At 43.6% G+C, this 20,093-nt stretch overlaps 2 long non-coding RNA genes across 4 annotated transcripts; both read right to left on the bottom strand.

The window, feature by feature from the left end:
• Positions 1-6,290: 6,290 nt before the first annotated feature.
• On the bottom strand, positions 6,291-9,525 carry LOC125524646. Of its 2 annotated transcripts, XR_007290908.1 has the most exons (6): positions 9,384-9,525; positions 9,152-9,271; positions 8,961-9,047; positions 8,359-8,578; positions 7,547-7,694; positions 6,291-6,428 (listed from the first exon to the last, which is right to left on the bottom strand). It is a non-coding gene; the product is annotated as an uncharacterized LOC125524646 (long non-coding RNA). The 2 variants fall into 2 exon arrangements; XR_007290907.1 differs by lacking the exon at positions 9,384-9,525 and having other exon boundaries at positions 9,152-9,293.
• Positions 9,526-11,079: 1,554 nt separating this feature from the next.
• On the bottom strand, positions 11,080-11,862 carry LOC125524647. 2 transcript variants are annotated; one of them, XR_007290910.1, is made up of 3 exons: positions 11,723-11,862; positions 11,296-11,486; positions 11,080-11,220 (listed from the first exon to the last, which is right to left on the bottom strand). It is a non-coding gene; the product is annotated as an uncharacterized LOC125524647 (long non-coding RNA). The 2 variants fall into 2 exon arrangements; XR_007290909.1 differs by having other exon boundaries at positions 11,116-11,253; positions 11,385-11,486.
• Positions 11,863-20,093: the final 8,231 nt, after the last annotated feature.

The raw sequence follows: 20,093 nt of genomic DNA, 5'->3' as shown, positions 1-20,093 counted from the left end.
ATCAATGTTGTGTGGTTAACTATGTCAACTAAGTAAAATTATAATCGTTAATACTTAATAGAATATAACCTGAGAAAATAATCAATATATGAGTAAAAATGTTTAGTACAAATTACATTTATTCGAAGTTGTATTGATCTAAAGGTTTAATGTGACTGACCATATTGTTGATGAACATTCTAAACTCGATACAGTATTAAGAAAAATCATTATAATTAAGTTCACTATAATCACTCAAAACAATTTTTTAGGAAAATGTAAATAACTTTTCAGCAGATCTAAGTATGAACCCGGAATTTGAACATGAAGGGAGCGAAGACGTCAATAAAAGAAGTCATATTTGTAGTGTTTTAAATGTGTCCAAATTTTATAATCCAATTCAGCGGGTGAATTATGATAAAAATAGGAATTGCACTTTTATAATTTAAATTTAAAACTAGAAACTATAACTACCAAATACATCAAACCTCTCAATAATTTGTTCAAAGTTGAAATTTTTAGGAACGGATTCAGAACGAAACTTGGTTCTCTTCTCTTCTTAATGTTAATACAAACATAAGTGAAGAATCAAATATCTCCAATTATGAAATTAGTGTTAATGCTTAATGATTATAGTTTGAACTTCTAAATTTTGTTCACCATGCAATTTAGCTAGAATAGGAAAAAAATACAAGAATACATACCCTTCATTGTGTTGTTACCGATGTAGCTCATGTTGGCCGTGCGCCCTTTGCGGTCCTTTGATCACCCCAAATTTCTCAACCCTAGCACAACAAGAGATGAAATTGGGCGGACTCTAGGCGGGGCACACGTACTTGAGCCACGAGCAGAGTGGCGGACTGAGAAGGAGGGGAGTGGTAGGGATGATTAGGTGGCTAAGAACTCGGGAGCATATTGGAGTGTGCTGCGGGGGCTCTTGCTGCCTGCCTGCGAGGCGACGACTCGAAAGGGAAGGAAGTCAGGAGTAGAGGGGAGAAAGTGAAAAGAATAACTCACTGTGGGATGGATTCCCATCTCGCTCTCTCTTTTTCTTTCTTTCACTGTGTTTTGATGCGAGTGAGGATAATGTGAGATTTTGACGACCCATTTCAGCCTAGTGCCCTAGTCCTCTCCTCCTGGTTAGGCAGTTGGTCCGTTGACGGCCCACAACAAAAGGAAACTATGTTGCGGTTTAATTTCGCAAAGTAGCACGGTGCATGACTGCAGTTTTAGCGACTCACAAGTTACTACAAGACAAACATCTTAACATGCAAAATAATTTACTAGCAACATTGACATACCTTCCTTTTCTAATCAAGAATTGTACTGCCGGTGTCCCTAAAACCAGATCCTCCGTTCAGATCCTGTCGCCGCCGATGTTCCACGGAGCAACGATGGACATGGAATTTTACCACCAGTGTTCTCCAGCAGCCACTCCTCCCTACTAATCGGCGCCCGAATAATCACTGCCGCCAGTGCCACCGTGAACCCAATCGCCTCCACCAATGCCATGGCGACCCAATCGCCGCCGCCAGCGCCACCATAGGCCAAGCGTCACTGCCGCCGAAAATATGGTGGGATTTGGGTGCGATTTTAGCTTTCCACGGAGGGAAACCACCAAATCGAACACCGCTGCCGAGGGACATCAGCTCTGATCACCAATTTGTGAGATCCCAATCAAAATCAAGAAGGCCATTGATTATAGTAGGTAGTTGTATATGTCTATGTTCTAGCCTTTCGGCGTAAATGGGGAATGAAAGGCATAAAACGCAACCTAGCCACAACCCAATTTTTATATAGGCGGGAATTAACTCAGACGGGTAAGTGAATGTAGCCGTAATAACGACAACTGGATGGTAAACGTAAACAGTAGGAAAAAATCTCGGCCATAGAGCGAGACCCAGACATCATACTACCTCCGTCCCGGTGTATAAGTCATTCGCGTAGTTTTAGGTCGATAATTTAACTATCTAAATATGTATTATATGTGACAAAAAATATATATTTAGAAACTACATCCGCGTGGAAATCTAGTGGTATACTTTTCATGACATATAACACATATTTAATTTCTCAAATCGATGATCTAGAACTACGCGAATGACTTATACACCCGGACGGAGGGAGTAGAAGCGTTCTCCGAAGAAATAGACAGCCTTTAAATATGAACGACACTTCATCATTTTTTTTTTGAGGTTTTGACGCTTCATCAGTTATTTGACACCTTCGCTGTTCCTGGGCTGAGCAGTGGAGCTTGTCACACCGTCAACGGCCTGGCCCGAGTAACAACATCTACACCACCATGTTAATCAAGGGCGCCCCTATGTCGTCTCGCTTTTAGCGAGACGAAGGGAACCCTCGCATCAAGCGCGGCGCAAGATGGCCATGGCCTCTTTTTTTGTTGTTTGATTTATTTTTTACTTTCGTTTATAATTTATAATATTATAAATAAAATATATTAAGAAACACTTTACATAAAACCTTTTTAACAAAATGTTAAATGTGTAGAAAGAAAATGTTTCTCATGTATTCGGAAAAATATACAATGTGAGTGAAAAAAGTAGATATTTATTGAAAAAAAATTAATCAAGCATTTAAAACAATGTTAAACAAGTATTTGTAAAATGTTAATCAAGTATTAAACATGTATTAAAAAATTGTTAATCTTGCATTCGAAAAAATATTTAATCAAGCATTTGAAAATTTTAAATGTGTATAGAAAAAATGTTTACCGTGTATTAAAAAATTATAATCTTGTATTTGAAAAAAACTAATCAAGCATTGAAAATGTTAAAAATGTTTATAGAAAAAATGTTGATCATGTATTAAAAAAATAATATTGCATTTGCAAAAAGTTGTTAATCAAGAATTTGAAAAATGTTTGTATAGAAACAATGTTAAACGTGTACTCCCTCTGTAAAGAAATATAAGAGAGGGAGTATTGTAACAATGTATTAGAGATATACAAAAAATGTACAGTGTGTATGGAAAACGTAGACATAAAAATATAAGTTCTCAAAAAATGTTAACCATGCATTTTAAATTTGTTAACTGTGTATTTAAAAAAGTTTCAGTGTATACAAAAATGTTAAATGTGTACTGAAAAAAGTTAACATATTTTGAACCAAAAAGAAACTGATGAAAAATGACAAAATAAAATAAAATAAATAAAAACAATTTAAATTAAAAATAAAGAAAATGAAAAACCTGAAGAAACCTATTCAAAAGAATGGAAACAGAGAAGACCGAGATAGAAACAAGAAAAAACAAAAGAAAGCGATAGTAACCAAGAAACAAATAAAAGAAAACTGAAGAAAGGAATAAACTAAAAAAACAAATAAAAATGAGGGAAAAAACAATGAAAGAGATGAATAAAACCGATGAAAAGGCTAAGAAAACAAAAAACGAGAAAAAACAAAGAAAAAGGTTAGAAAAATGATAAAGAAAATTAAAAAAACAAGCATAAACCAGCAAAGTCAGAGAACTCAGCGTTTTCTTTTTGAGGGAATGGTGGAACATAGCGAAAAAGAAAACAAAGCCTAGCGAAGGAAAAAAAGTGATGAAAATGAGTCGGCCCAGTAGCTACAGCGACCGAGCCCCCAAAACGCGACGATACAAGACGCGACGCTGAAGCTTTCCTACCTACGCATTCCCCTCCTAAACTAAACTAAACTAAACTAACCCTCGGAGGCTAAAAGTAGGCGGCCTCACAGAAATATGCTAATTCGGCCCCTTGCCGAGACCAGTAATCGTCTCTAAAATCCAGCTAGCGGGAGCAGCGACCGAGACCCAAAAACTTGGCCAGCCTCTCTCTCGCCAGCCGACTGACGGATGAGTGGAGCGACGGCGGCTGACGAGAAAGAAATAGTAAGTGCAACCCTAGCACAGCAGACGGTGAAATTGGGCGGAGTGGGCGCGGCGCACTTACCTCGGCCGGGAGCAGGGCGGCGGCGGGACGGTGGGGAGAATCCAGGATGGGTTTGGCATGATGTGCCTGCCTGCAAGGCGACGACTCGGAATGAAAAGGAATAGAAGGAAGTCGTGAGTTGAGGGGAGAGAGAGAGAGATTGATTGAGAAGAAGAGCTCATTGTAGGATGGATTCCCCGTCGGCCTCGCTCTCTCTTTTTCTTTTCTTTTTTCACCATCTTGTTGGTGCGAGCAAGGATAATGTGAGACTTTAACGACCACTAATAGAGTGTCCGTGCGTTGCCACGGGCTTTTGAAATATTTTTGTTGAGTTGTATAAACATAATAACTGTTTAATTTCACATGTAGAGATAAGATAGCATGGGAATGTCGGTGCCTTGTCACGTGCCACGAAATTTTTTTGCTGGAATTATACAAACATAATGCATGTTAAATTTCACATGTAGAAACAAGATAGCACGGGCACAATTGGGTGTTTATCGTAGTCCAATGCACTTGCAATGTAAATTGATAAAAAAATGATAAATTAACGATGTATACATATAGAGCGATGATCCAACTAAAATTCTATTACAAATTAATATATAGTTGTTGCGCTTAAGAAATTTTCACACAATTCTTTTATGGAAAGATATACAGAACGATGTGTTTTCGTTGATGGACATATACAGAGGGGTTACAACTTGCATCCCTAGAGCTGGCGACACAATTCTTTTATGGAAAGATATTCCGATCGATGACGAACCCCTTTCCAACAAGCTGCCACACATGTTCTCTTTCATAAGGGAGGAGGATATTTCTATAGTGCAATTCCAAGACAGACCACAGGCTTCTAAAAACTTTTACCTCACTCTATCAATCGGGGCGCTACATGAATTAACATATCTGCAGAATCATATGAATGGTCTCTACTTGGAACCAATGATGGCTAATGAATGGATTACTTGTTGGGGAGATGTTCAGTTTCGGCCCAAGAAATTCACCAACTTCTTCTTCAGAGAACTGCAGCCACCCGCATACATCACAATGATCTGGAAGACAAAGTGTATCATGAAACTTAAAGTGTTCACCTGGCTGATGTTAATGAACAGAGTCAACATAAGAGACATGCTCCACCGGAGACATTTTGATATTGGAGTCACTCCTGTCTTTTGTGCAACACCACACCACTGGAAACGAACAAACACCCATTCTTTGAGTGCACCTTCAGTGCGGTCTATTGGAACTCCATCAATATTCAATGGGATACCAACTTGGAACTTCAGGAGATGTTTGATGCAGTGAAGTCTTCATGGCCATACTCATTGTTCAATGCAATCAAAGTCCCGGCCGCCTGGAACATTTGGAAACAAAGGAACATATGCTACTTTGACAAGATTACTGCATCCCTGTATGATTGGAAAAGAGCACTCAAAGCTGACTTGGAAAATCTTAAATTCAGAGTTAATCCTGAATTGGTCTCCTTTATTGATAGCTTCATCCCAAACCTATCTCTGTAAATCATAGTTCCTTTCTTTTTATTTGCTTCTTGGCCATGTAATTACCCAGTACTTTATTTTGAGTAATATATAATAGTAGGAGACTCCTGTTATTTTCAAGGTTCAAAAAAAATTAATTCCCGCAAAATATCAGGAATGTTGTTTTTAGCTTGATTCACATGATATTTGAGTAAGTATAATAAGAACTTCTTCGTTAGCTTATATACACATCTTGCACAAGCAACGTGTAACGGAGCTTCATGTTGAAGGACTTAAAATGTGCAACGGAAAATACTCATAGTGTTAACCGGACGAAATAATTCTTTACCATTCCACCAGAGCATAAAAAAACATAATAGCCAGACACATTCCTGCATTTCCTAAATTAGTACTCCCTCTGTAAACTAATACAAGAGCGTTTAGAACACTATTTTAGTGATCTAAACGTTCTTATATTAGTTTATAGAGGGAGTATTATTTTAAATATAGTGATAACAAAAATAAATGTTGGTACTTTGAATGTAGAAGGTTTTGTAGTACATTTCTTGGAACGTTACAAAATTTCTATGGTTTCCGGTTTTTCCCCTCGCTCACTTACTCGCCCACTCACCCAGTCGCCTCTTCACGCTCGTTCCCCTCGCTCACCCACTCCACCAAATCCCTATCCCGCGGCGGCGACGCACCTCCCCCTCACTCGCGTCGGCGAATCAACCGCGTCGCCGCCCTTCTCCTCGGGCGTCGCCGCCGGGCCTTCACGTCTGCGTCACCTCTCCCTCTCGCCCGCATCCTCAGCGCCACAGTCGAGCCAAAGTTGGATATTTTAGCGAGGTCGAGTAGGAGCGTGAGAAGCGCGGGCACGGCGGCCTTGTCCTGCTCGAGGAAGGCGGCGACGGATGCTAGCGCTCCTCGCCGCCATCGACCTGCAAGGAGGAGCGCCGTGTTGGACGCTGCCATCTCCGACGCTGCTGGTACTCCTCCGCCGCTACGAGTGCCCCGTCACCTGCACCCAGGTCAGCCGCGAAGTCGAGCTCCCCATGCTTGACCTGCAAGGTTATCATCCTTAATTTTCCCCACACCTTTCCAATCTCTGGAGCCTAGGATTCGGGGAAAGGCAAGGAGAGATTATGGAGCTGATTGTGATTGTGATTGTTGATGTGGATGGAATATGGATGTAGATGTACTGTGGTCAAGAACTGCTCTCTGCCGCGGGAGTAGATTGGAAAGGCTGCTGCTGCTGCCACTACCACTCGCCGATTCAGGCATGGTAAAGACCACTCGGTTGCACTACTCCATGTGTAGATGACTGAACTTGGGTGTGAGCATTTTGATGCCTCTGAATTTAGTAAATTCAGTACTCACAGGAGTACATTCCCCCTAGAGTATTTGTACTACAGGAGTACTTTCAGTAATGTAGGAGTACTTCTATTGTTTCTTAGAGTATTTGCTTGGAGTAAATATTGTAGTTTAACTGAAATCAACATTTCTGAAAATCATGTTTAATGGAGCTGATTGTGATTGTGATTGTTGATGTGGATGGAATATGGATGTAGATGTACTGTGGTCAAGAACTGCTCTCTGCCGCGGGAGTAGATTGGAAAGGCTGCTGCTGCTGCCACTACCACTCGCCGATTCAGGCATGGTAAAGACCACTCGGTTGCACTACTCCATGTGTAGATGACTGAACTTGGGTGTGAGCATTTTGATGCCTCTGAATTTAGTAAATTCAGTACTCACAGGAGTACATTCCCCCTAGAGTATTTGTACTACAGGAGTACTTTCAGTAATGTAGGAGTACTTCTATTGTTTCTTAGAGTATTTGCTTGGAGTAAATATTGTAGTTTAACTGAAATCAACATTTCTGAAAATCATGTTTATCAATGGGTTGTAAGTACTGAAATCAACATCTCTGAAATCATGTTTTTCATGCTGTAGTATTCTTTTTGTCAGGATTTTAGTACTCTTGCTTGGCTCAAACCAAACTGATTCTGCTGTAATACTCATGTTGTAGTATTTTTTTATCATGCTGGAGAACATTGATTGATCTAGTGGGCTCAAACCATACTGATTTTTAGAGTATACTCCATGTTACTTCCATTTTAGAGCACATTCTTGGAGTGGATCTGCATTTCAGAAAGTTAACAAGTGGGAGTACATGGAGTACTACATTTTAAGTCGAGGAGAAGATGGTGCCTGCTCCGTGATGATGCCACCAGCACCTACGACTTCCTCGACCACCACCACCATGATGACGACTTCCTCGAACGTGGTGAGTACTCCTCCAATGCTTGTACTCTTATCAATGTTTACTGCTGTGATCATGGAGTAGTTAGTGCTGTTATCATGGCAGGAGTAATGCACCATTAGTTGGTAAGAAATAATGTCAGTATGAAACCTCTCGACAGTAACTGTTTTTTTTGTGAGGAATAGTGCATGGTTTCAACTTTATTTGCCCCATTCCAAGTTCTGAAATCATTACCAAATCATACGAAGCATGATAACAATGTTCAAGCTGATTTGGTGAATCCGTAGATTACATCTTACTGTGTGTTCCCAAAATATTCAGCATTGCAAAACAAAGAAATATTAAATACAAGTTTCACTATGGATGATAGTGTGAAAAAATATATCATATTTTCTTTTTCCTGGGAGCATCATGGACCAACTTGTCAATGTAACCTCGGTTGTATACTACATCTACATCCCTGTCAATGAACATGTGCACTATTGAACTATCTATGCATCTACATCTCTATGAAGATACATATACTACTGCATCTTGGATGAATACTATTGTCAGTTTACTCGCACGAGCCATTCAACGAAAGTAGTCTCTCAGTTCTAGTGTACCTAGATGTACGATGAAACGAATTTGTGAACCAAAGCAATTTGAGTTGACAACCGGACAGAGGAAGCGGGCAAGAGATGATTTATTTATGGGTGATGATGATTTGCTACAAATACATATACTGCTACCTTCCATGCATGTCAGCATCTGATGCTACCACTTGATTCCCTGAAGATTGAAGAACCACCCCCTGCCATTAACAAATCATTTCATATAAACTACTGTACCTAGCAATGTAAAAAATACAAAAAGGGTAAAATCACTAAGCTGTCATAGAAAAAATGGCACATTCCTGGCCGTCCTGCATGTTTTGGCTTCAATTTCCCTCGCCTTGCATGTCACTGCGTCCTTAAGAAAAACAAACACATTGATAATTATAATTAAGAACTTTGCCTACAACAAAACAAAACCAGCAGAAACTCATCGCTTTCATTGTCTTCAAGACCCTCATTGTCCTCTAATAATATAGTTTGAGAGAAGTCCACATTACCCCTCAAACTTGTCTTTGGCTTCACTTTACAAACCTCAGAATTGTGTTCGTTCAAGTTTTATCCTTCAACTTTATAAACCGTTCATAATTATAAGGGGTCTGCTTCAGTATACCCAACCTTCTCTTATTTTATTTATTAGAACATGCCGATGTTACATTATTCTGAACTTCCCATCTTATTTATTAGAACATGCCGATGCCACTGAAAATTATGATTACTATATCCGCACAGCCTCATACCTGGACTACTTGGGTAATTCTCATCAACATTTCGTATGAAAGGCGCATCAAGCCCTACCTGATTCCCCTCGCACGTATGATCAGAACCTACAGGGAAGGGATCAACAAAAAAGCCGTAAGCTGTATACAGAAACAAAGATGAACACCCATAAGCATAAACTGTTTCGTATGAAAGGCACGTCGGGTAGTACCATTTGAATTTCCTGGTACATATGCGCCATAAACATGTGTGAGATTACTCGCCGCCGGCAACGAAGCAGCTTGATGCACACCCACCCGTAGCAAACTTGTTCCGTCTGATTTGTTCTTGCCTGGATCAATACAAAGCCAATGATATATAGGCAACAAAGTATGCAGGCAACATTCTCAGCATTGAGTGACTATATCGTCAACATTTTCCTTTTCCCTTTTATCCTCAGCTACCTAAATACCCAGATAGAACTCTGCTTGCCCAACAGCTCCACATGCTCTGACTTCTTCTGTCTTTTTAGCTTCTCCTTGTTCCTCCAGCTCTCGGCTTCTCAGCTTCTAAGATCTTTCTTTCATCTGTACATCATCACATGTGCGCTATAGGTGTGCCTAAAGATGCATTTTATTGCCACTAACAAAATGGTGAGCTATTCTAAAAAAAGGCACACCATGATAATTAAGGTAAAACAAGGTTGAGTCTCATGGGCAGTACTACAGACAAATAGGAGTCCTTGTTTCCTGTAAGAGGTTCATATGAAAAGTTAAGGCGATGATAATTAGTAAGACTGACGCTCCGAATTAAAGCCGATTGGATGAGGTAATTCGTCAAAGAAGTACAATGCAAAGCTGAAACAATGCAAGTGAATTAAAAGAGGGGCTGATGGAAATTGAGCTTCAAGTGGCGACATCCTTCGTGGCATATGTAATACAACCAATTCAGTTCAAATATGTATTTATTATGTTAGCATGAAGGGTAAAAAGAAAGGGGACAAACTAATCTTATGTTTAAGCATACAAAAAAAAGTAAAATCTAAATAGTGATGTGATCACTTCCTTTTAAACAGCTGTTACGATCAGGTCAGAAGATTGAAAAACTATAATATTTATAACAATGGAATAGAGGGGCTACTACATTACACACTTATGTTTCTACTCATTCAGTTGAGGAAAATCCATGATGCACAAAACAAGATCAATTTCATCCATCTGATTGTTAATGACCACAAAATGACATGATACAAAAGAAAATAGCATGTGCATTTAATAGAAAGTGCTTGTGCATTGCTACTGGCAATAATGGAGATAACTGAATACCATGTGAATTTAACGCAAAATGAAGGTTCCAACCAAAGATTCGAAATACCCATCACCTCCATGACATGATAATTTAGAATGACATATGAGTGAATATCACCAAAAGGAGGACCTCCTATGGTGTAGGAGGCTTAAATCTGATATATCAAGATCAAAGTCTTCTCACCATAATGGAGATAACTGAATACCATGTGCATTTAATAACACAAAATGAAGGTTCCGACCAAAGATTCGAAATAACGAGAACCTCCATGACATGATAATTTAAAATAACATATGTGAATGTATTTGTACTGTAAAGTTATTCAATGTGCCATGTGATAGGAAAGAGAGAAAATATGCCTAGGTAGGTTCTTACTACAATTGTTGCTCCTGCTACTAATTACCAGTCACTTCAATCAATAGCTAAAAAGTATTTTAACTTTTTCTCTGCCCTAAAAAGTATTTTAATGTTTTTCTCTGCCCCTGCTCTTGGATTTGATTGCAGACTTGATTAGCCTTACCGAATCTTAGAGTTGCTTCGCCAAGGCGTGTCGTTTTTCGCCTTCCCATTGCATTCAACAAAATATTTTCCTATCACTCCCTTTAGCTGATGGTTCATCCCCACATAAGATGTACCTGATGCTCCCTGGAAAACCACATTTGTGTATCTTCTGTTACATACATGAGATTCTCTAATGCGTGTTTAGGCAGGAGCTAGCAAATTAGGAATGAAACATACAAGCCTAGTGAACACTGGATTCACGCACAACCACAGGAAATCCCTCCAAACTAAACTAACATGTGAATCCTGCTTCAGCGAGGCAGGTGAGGAGGAGGGTTACCAGAGGCTGGAGGAAAATGAGAGCAGGGACTGCCCGCCGAGCATCCCCAGCCGGTAGCAAGGGACAAGGGAGCAGTAGGCACTACGTACCTCCATTATTAGAGTTAAATGTCATGTCTGGACTGACCTTTCCTTCTTCCTGGGCAGCCAACACTTTGTAGTTGGAAATAGTATCAGTTTACACTCCTGATGAAGTGGTAAAAATACATAATTGAGAAATAGATTTACCCTGATAATTGCTTGCACTGCACACTTCCTTACATTTGAATTTGCAGATGATTCTTCAAATGGGAGATGTTCCAAAATTTAGTGATTACCTGATGTTTCAGATGATGATCAGGATGATTGACAAGGAAGAAATGTTCCATAGGCTTGCTAACTGATTCATCGGGGTTTGGTGGTATGTTCCGTACAAGAACCTACAATAAAAACACATTGATGACTCAGAATCAAAAGAATAATCAGAGAACCATTAATCTAGATAAGATCATTGTTGTATGCAGCATTCTTTTTTCTAGCAAAGGGATCTAAACTGAGCTCATGTATAAGTTGCAATCACAAAGGGATCCCATGGCCTCAATCCTCATCTCCATCTCTCTATCCTGATCTGATTCTCTCCGTCTTGAACCAAATAGAGAAAAGAGGGGAGATGAACCTGAGGGAGGAAGGCGATCGCATGGTGGCGAACGCAGGAGGAACCGGAGGACGGGAGCACGGTGGTTGATGCCTAGGGTTTAGCGCAGGTCGTGGCGGCGTCTCCTCTGGGAGGTCGGCGGCGTGCGAAGGCGAAGGCGTACCTCAGCAGAGGTGTCCAGATGGCGACCCAGAGGTCCACAACGATGGCGGCGGCGCCTCCTTTGGGACCTCGACGGCGGCGCCTCCACGACCCCTCGGAGCCGGCAAAGGGATCCGCGGCTAGCGCCTGGGATCTGCCAGGCGGCGGCGTTCGCGTCGTGAATAGATCCAGGGGTCGTCGCTCCTTCACCTCGTACGTGCGGGCGATAGGTTTAGGTTTTTTTGTCGCTGGTTAATTTTCGTAGGTCTTTTTTCGTTGGTTAACCTTCGTAGGTCTTTTTTCAGTCGTACGTGCATGGGTGCGGGTTGAGGTCTTAGCATGAGGTTTTTTCGGTTTGTGGTGGCTAAGTCAGAGGTGGGAGGAGGTATAAAAAAAACCATAGGAGGTGGGACTAAAAAAAACTTGGAAGCGAGACTACCAACTGCTCGGTTAGGAATAGATATCTCGGCCCGACCCTTTGCTCCCGGGCTGGGCGGTTGGTCCGTCGACGGCCCGCAAAAAAGGAAACTCTGATGCAGTATAATTTTGCAGTACAGTCCATGACTTCAATTTTTTTTAACAGTTTAGGCCCTGGACACTGTTTGGAATCTGTGAAAAGAACGCAACAGGAGAACTTTTGAAGCAAAAGAGGCATCGGCTAATGTGGTTTTCTCCCTGAGTAGGGACAAGGTTAAGGCCTTCAGGGCTGCTTGGCGCGAGGGATACCCCTGGTTTTTCTTGTTTCTTTCTTCTTCTTACCTTTATCATGTGCAAATCTTCTATGTTCCAGCTCTTTCTGCAGGCTACTTTAGCTGTTCTTTTTCTGAAGCTAAGCATGTTGTGAGAAAGATAGCAAGAAACATGAAAGTCCAATTCAGAGACGAGCTGTGCAGATAGAAATTCATGTGTCACGTTCTTTGAATTTTGCTGTAACTTACACGATGATAGCGAACCATTTTGTGGTGGTTACGTTCATCCTCAATCTCAAGCTCTTTAAGCGTATTTCTTTGGATCTTTGCATGCTTGCTTGTCATGGTTTACTTACGCGGATGTCATTCATAGTAGGACCATTTGTTGAAATTAGCATTGGTTGAGACGCGTGTTGCACCTGTAAACTTACTAGTTATGTAAATCGTGTTATATGGCGTTTTTTCGGTATACCAACTATCTGTTTCAAACACGCATCAAATCTGGCAGAAAAATGATAATCAGCTGGCGGTTTGGGTACACGACGATGTATCGATCCTGACCGGGTCAGCTGATGCAGGCTGGAGTGGCCCATACGTGCGTGCAGACCGGCACACGCACCCCCGGCCACGCGACCGGACGACCAATCAGCGAACCAACCAATCAACGAGCGAGCGAGGGAAGCGCGTCTGCGGTCTACGCCCGCCCAGCCCGCCCGTGCTGGCTGGCTGGCAGGGGGAACGTCCCGCGCCGCAGATCGCTCCGTTTTGCCTCCCACGGCCAACAAAGACCGAGCGCAAAACGCCGTCCACCCCCTCCCCCGGGCGGGCCGCGCGTGGGCGGAGCCGAGGAGAGTGGCGACAAGCGAAACCGCGTGGCGTCCACCCCTGCGCCGTGCGGCTGGTGTGGACGCGCGGGTCGGTGGCGAAGCAAGGAGGTCCGACTCACACGGCGCGAATTTTTCTCCGTCTCCCCCCGGCCCGTGCGCTGCTGCACTCCCGAGTCAAACATGGCCAGCCCAGCTCACTCGAGTGCCCGTCCATCTTCGGCAATGATGCCCGACGCGGCCAGCCAGGCTACCTACGATGCGTGTCGCTGTCTTCATTTCGGCCAAAGCCTCCGTCCGTCCAAGCCGTCGCCGATCGTCATCCGTCCGTCCGTCCATCGAGCCGAGCCTTCCGATCCAAACGAACCCGGGCAGATAGGCAGGCAACAGAGATCGCCGCAGGGAGGCGGCCCTTCCCGCCCCGCCCTGCTCGTCGATCGTTACGCGTCGCCATCCAAGGGCCATGTGCGGTCTTGGATTTTGTTCGGATTTTCGCACGCATGAACCAACTAACGATGAGGCATACCAATCACGTTGGTTAGTTGCCGATTTAATTAGGCGGCACTTGACACTGATTCTGCTCGCAATTTGGCGGGCCGGTGGGTGGCTCGTGTCGTGCTGAGCTGATTGATTCATCAGGAGGGCACCTGGAATTAGGGGCATGTCTGCCCCTTGTTTTGCAACTTGTACTCCTCCTCGACCTCCTTGGGTAGGTTAGGTCCATGTCCAACCACAGCAACCTACTGTAGCTAGCTAAGTAGCTATGTACATACCCTGTGTTGCAAGCAACCAGCCTAACACACGCACCGCCTCTTTAACTCCCCGTCTTCTTTTCTTGTCTCACATTCATCGTGTGGTCACTTTCATCATGGCAACGCGGTTTGTGATAAAGATGGCCATGCTTGGTTTTGGTTAATTTTGGCTCGCGACATCGAATCTCAAGTCTTACAGACGTTTAATTACGACGATGCTAGGGGCACATCGCTGTAATGTATCAAGTTCAAGTACATATCACCGAAAAAAAAGTATAGACAAAAATAGCGAGTTTAGTGATGTCTTTTTTTTCTCTTTGTGAATGCCGCGTATTTGATTTTTTTTTGAAGGGAAAGCCTCATGGCACTTTATTCATCTCTTGGCAAGATTACATCAGATAATACATGCGATAACAAAAAGTTTGGTGCTTCATCCACCCACTCAAAACTACTACCTTGCTCATAGCTATATCTAGCTAAAAAATGTGCCAGATTGTTGGCTCCCCGCGGGCAATGCTGGAAAGAAATCGAAGGAATTCCATGTGCTAAATCAAAGCAATCGATCAGAAATAGGCGTGTAGGAGCTCCAGATGTCCGACTCACCCTTGAACGCCTCAACGAGCTCCAGGCAATCTGATTCCACAGCGACTCTAGAGCAGCCTTGATCAAATAGCATCTTGAGACCTCGTTTGACAGCAAGAGCCTCCGCTGTTTGTGCATTCATCACATTCTGAAAGGGTTCAGCTACACCAGATAATGCCTCACCCTTGCAGTTTCTAAGAACAGCCGCGATTGCTCCACTCCCGTCCTCAAAAAAAGAAGCATCAGTGTTGAGTTTGTAGTTTCCCGGCGAAGGCTTCTCCCACCTTGCTGTGGGTAACACTACTTTGGCCGGTTTCTCATGATTGATAGTAATCGCCTAGATAGCAAAAGCAGTGTGTACTGCGCTCTTTATATGAGTCCCCTTCACCGCTTCCCGTCGTTCGTACCAGATATACCAAGCTGCCACGGCGATCATCTCCTGCAGTCCTAGCTGACCGAGGACTGGGGACTTCTTTAACGGGTTCGTGAGCAGTTCTTCTAACACCACCGAGCCCGATCGATCCACACAAAGCGCCAAGTTAATATCCTCTAACAGACCAAGTTTTCCCCACACCTCTTTTGCACGTGTACAAGTGAAGATCAGGTGGCGAATGTCCTCCGGCCCCGACTTACAAACAGGACACTGAGGGTTAACCTTTATGTGTCTGTTGCTTAGGATACACATGCCCGGGACAGTACCATGGAGGGCGCGCCAGACAAATTTTTTAACCTTGCTTGGTACTTGCAGCTTCCATAAGATGTCCCACACAGGGTTCGTTCCTGCCGTACTAGCAGCTTCACCTCTCATTCTAGCGCCATACTGGTGCTCCCACTCAATGTAATATGCAGATCTGATTGAAAAAGTATGTGATTTGGTTCCATTCCAGGCCACAAAGTCTTCCAACAATGGAGAAAGAGGAATTCTGAGAATTCTTTCAACATCAACAGGAAGAAAAATATGCCTTAGAAGGTCCTCATCCCATCCTTCTGTGATAGGGTCAATTAATTCATTCACGCGTCTCAGCAAGCTGTTTCCCTTTTGTGTGAGCACCATCCGAGCTGGGCTATCCGGGATCCAATGATCCTCCCAAATGTTGATGCTTTCTCCGGTTCCCACTCTAAAGATATGGCCCCTTCGGAATGTTTGTAGTCCCGCCACCAGGCTCTGCCAAGTAAAAGAAGCACCTTTTTTTGGCCCTGCCTTGAGTAAATTCCCATCTGGATAGTGCTTTTCCCTCAATACTTGCGCACACAAAGTATTAGGGTGAGTGATCAATCTCCAACTCTGTTTAACAAGCATTGCCAAGTTGAAAGCATGGAGTGTTGGGGAACGTTGCAGAAAACAAAAATTTTCCTACGGTTTCACCAAGATCCATCTATGAGTTCATCTAGCAACGAGTGATCGGATTGCATCTACATACCTTTGTATATCACACGCGGAAGCGTTCAAAGAACGGGGATGAGGAAGTCGTACTCGACGTGATCCAAATCACCGGAGATCCTAGCGCCGAACGGACGGCACCTCCGCGTTCAACACACGTACGGTCAGCGTGACGTCTCCTCCTTCTTGATCCAGCAAGGGGAAGGAGAGGTTGATGAAGATCCAGCAGCACGACGGCGTGGTGGTGGATGCAGGGGTCACCGCAGCAGGGCTTCGCCGTTCTACTACGAGAGAGAGAGGTGTAGCAGGGGAGAGGGAGGCGCCAAGACTCAAGGTTGCGGCTGCCCCCTCCCCCCCCCTCCTTTATATAGGCCCCCTAGGGGGTGCGCCGGCCCTAGGAGATGGGATCTCCTAGGGGGGGCGGCACCCAAGGGGTGGAGTGCCCCCCAAGCCAGGTGGGGCGCCCCCCCACCCTAGGGTTCCCAACCCTAGGCGCATGGGGTGGGCCAAGGGGGGCGCACCAGCCCACTATGGGCTGGTTCCCCTCCCCACTTAGCCCATGGGGCCCTCCGGGATGGGTGGCCCCACCCGGTGGACCCCCGGGACCCTTCCGGTGGTCCCGGTACAATACCGGTGACCCCCGAAACTCTCCCGATGGCCGAAACTGCACTTCCTATATATAATTCTTCACCTCCGGACCATTTCGGAACTCCTCGTGACGTCCGGGATCTCATCCGGGACTCCGAACAACTTTCGGGTTACTGCATATTATATCACTACAACCCTAGCGTCACCGAACCTTAAGTGTGTAGACCCTACGGGTTCGGGAGACATGTAGACATGACCGAGATGGCTCTCCGGTCAATAACCAACAGCGGGATCTGGATACCCATGTTGGCTCCCACATGCTCCTCGATGATCTCATCGAATGAACCACGATGTCGAGGATTCAAGCAACCCCGTATACAATTCCCTTTGTCAATCGGTACGTTACTTGCCCGAGATTCGATCGTCGGTATCCCAATACCTCGTTCAATCTCGTTACCGGCAAGTCACTTTACTCGTACCGTAATGCATGATCCCGTGACCAGACACTTGGTCACTTTGAGCTCATTATGATGATGCATTACCGAGTGGGCCCAGAGATACCTCTCCGTTATACGGAGTGACAAATCCCAGTCTTGATTCGTGTCAACCCAACAGACACTTTCGGAGATACCCGTAGTATACCTTTATAGTCACCCAATTACGTTGTGATGTTTGGTACACCCAAAGCACTCCTACGGTATCCGGGAGTTACACGATCTCATGGTCTAAGGAAAGATACTTGACATTGGAAAAACTCTAGCAAACGAACTATACGATCTTGTGCTAAGTTTAGGATTGGGTCTTGTCCATCACATCATTCTCCTAATGATGTGATCTCGTTATCAATGACATCCAATGTCCATAGTCAGGAAACCATGACTATCTATTGATCAACGAGCTAGTCAACTAGAGGCTTACTAGGGACATGTTGGTGTCTATGTATTCACACATGTATTACGATTTCCGGATAACACAATTATAGCATGAATAAAAGACAATTATCATGAACAAGGAAATATAATAATAATAATCCTTTTATTATTGCCTCTAGGGCATATTTCCAACAGTCTCCCACTTGCACTAGAGTCAATAATCTAGTTACATTGTGATGAATCGAACGCCCATGGAATTCTGGTGTTGATCATGTTTTGCTCTAGGGGGAGGTTTAGTCAACGAATCTGCTACATTCAGGTCCGTATGTACTTTACAAATATCTATGTCTTCATCTTGAACATTTTTCACGAATGGAGTTGAAGCGACGCTTGATGTGCCTTGTCTTCTTGTGAAACCTGGGCTCCTTGGCAAGTGCAATAGCTCCAGTGTTGTCACAGAAGAGTTTGATCGGCCCCGACGCATTGGGTATGACTCCTAGGTCGGTGATGAACTCCTTCACCCAAATTGCTTCATGTGTTGTCTCTGAGGCTGCCATGTACTCCGCTTCACATGTAGATCCCGCCACGACGCTCTGCTTGCAACTGAACCAGCTTACTGCCCCACCATTCAAAATATACACGTATCCGGTTTGTGACTTAGAGTCATCCAGATCTATGTCGAAGCTAGCGTCAACGTAACCCTTTACGACGAGCTCTTCGTCACCTCCATAAACGAGAAACATTTCCTTAGTCCTTTTCAGGTACTTCAAGATATTCTTGACCGTTGTCCAGTGTTCCTTGTCGGGATTACTTTGGTACCTACCTACCAAACTTACGGCAAGGTTTACATCAGGTCTGGTACACAACATGGCATACATAATAGAACCTATGGCTGAGGCATAGGGGATGACACTCATCTCTTCTATATCTTCTGCCGTGGTCGGACATTGAGCTGAGCTCAATTTCACACCTTGCAACACAGGCAAGAACCCCTTCTTAGACTGATCCATATTGAACTTCTTCAATATCTTATCAAGGTATGTGCTTTGTGAAAGACCTATGAGGCGTCTTGATCTATCTCTATAGATCTTGATGCCTAATATATAAGCAGCTTCTCCAAGGTCCTTCATTGAAAAACTCTTATTCAAGTAGGCCTTAATGTTGTCCAAAAGCTCTATATCATTTCCCATCAAAAGTATGTCATCTACATATAATATGAGAAATGCTACAGAGCTCCCACTCACTTTCTTGTAAACGCAGGCTTCTCCATAAGTCTGCATAAACCCAAACGCTTTGATCATCTCATCAAAGCGAATGTTCCAACTCCGAGATGCTTGCACCAGCCCATAAATCGAGCGTTGGAGCTTGCACACCTTGTCAGCATTCTTAGGATCGACAAAACCTTCCGGCTGCATCATATACAATTCTTCCTTAAGGAAACCATTAAGGAATGCCGTTTTGACGTCCATTTGCCATATCTCATAATCATAGAATGCGGCAATTTCTAACATGATTCGGACGGACTTCAGCTTCGCTACCGGTGAGAAAGTCTCATCGTAGTCAACCCCTTGAACTTGTCGATAACCCTTAGCGACAAGCCGAGCTTTATAGATGGTCACATTACCATCCACGTCTGTCTTCTTCTTAAAGATCCATTTATTTCTATGGCTCGCCGCTCAACGGGCAAGTCAGTCAAAGTCCATACTTCGTTTTCATACATGGATCCTATCTCGGATTTCATGGCTTCCAGCCATTTGTCGGAATCCAGGCCCGCCATCGCTTCTTCATAGTTCGAAGGTTCACCGTTGTCTAACAACATGATTTCCAAGACAGGGTTGCCGTACCACTCTGGTGCGGAACGTGTCCTTGTGGACCTACGAAGTTCAGTAGCAACTTGATCTGAAGTTTCATGATCATCATCATTAACTTCCTCTCTAGTCGGTGCAGGCACCATAGGAACATTTTCTTGAGTTGCGCCACTTTTCGGTTCAAGAGGTAATACTTCATCAAGTTCTACTTTCCTCCCACTTACTTCTTTCGAGAGAAACTCCTTCTCTAAAAAGGATCCATTCTTGGCAACAAAGATCTTGCCTTCAGATCTGAGGTAGAAGGTATACCCAATAGTTTCTTTAGGGTATCCTATGAAGACGCATTTTTCCGACTTGGGTTCGAGCTTTTCAGGTTGAAGTTTCTTGACATAAGCATCGCATCCCCAAACTTTTAGAAACGACAGCTTAGGTTTCTTCCCAAACCATAACTCATACGGTGTCGTCTCAACGGATTTTGACGGAGCCCTATTTAAAGTGAATGCGGCAGTCTCTAAAGCATAGCCCCAAAAAGATAGCGGTAAATCGGTAAGAGACATCATAGATCGCACCATATCTAATAGAGTGCGATTACGACGTTCGGACACACCATTACGCTGAGGTGTTCCAGGCGGCGTGAGTTGTGAAACTATTCCACATTTTCTTAAGTGTGTGCCAAATTCGTGACTCAAGTATTCTCCTCCACGATCTGATCGCAGGAACTTGATTTTCCTGTCACGTTGATTCTCAACCTCACT

This window comes from Triticum urartu, chromosome 7 (assembly GCF_003073215.2).
Source record: "Triticum urartu cultivar G1812 chromosome 7, Tu2.1, whole genome shotgun sequence".
In the NCBI taxonomy this organism is placed as follows: Eukaryota; Viridiplantae; Streptophyta; class Magnoliopsida; order Poales; family Poaceae; genus Triticum; species Triticum urartu.
Note: the sequence above shows the minus strand (reverse complement) of the source record. Positions and strands in the feature narration are given on the sequence as shown.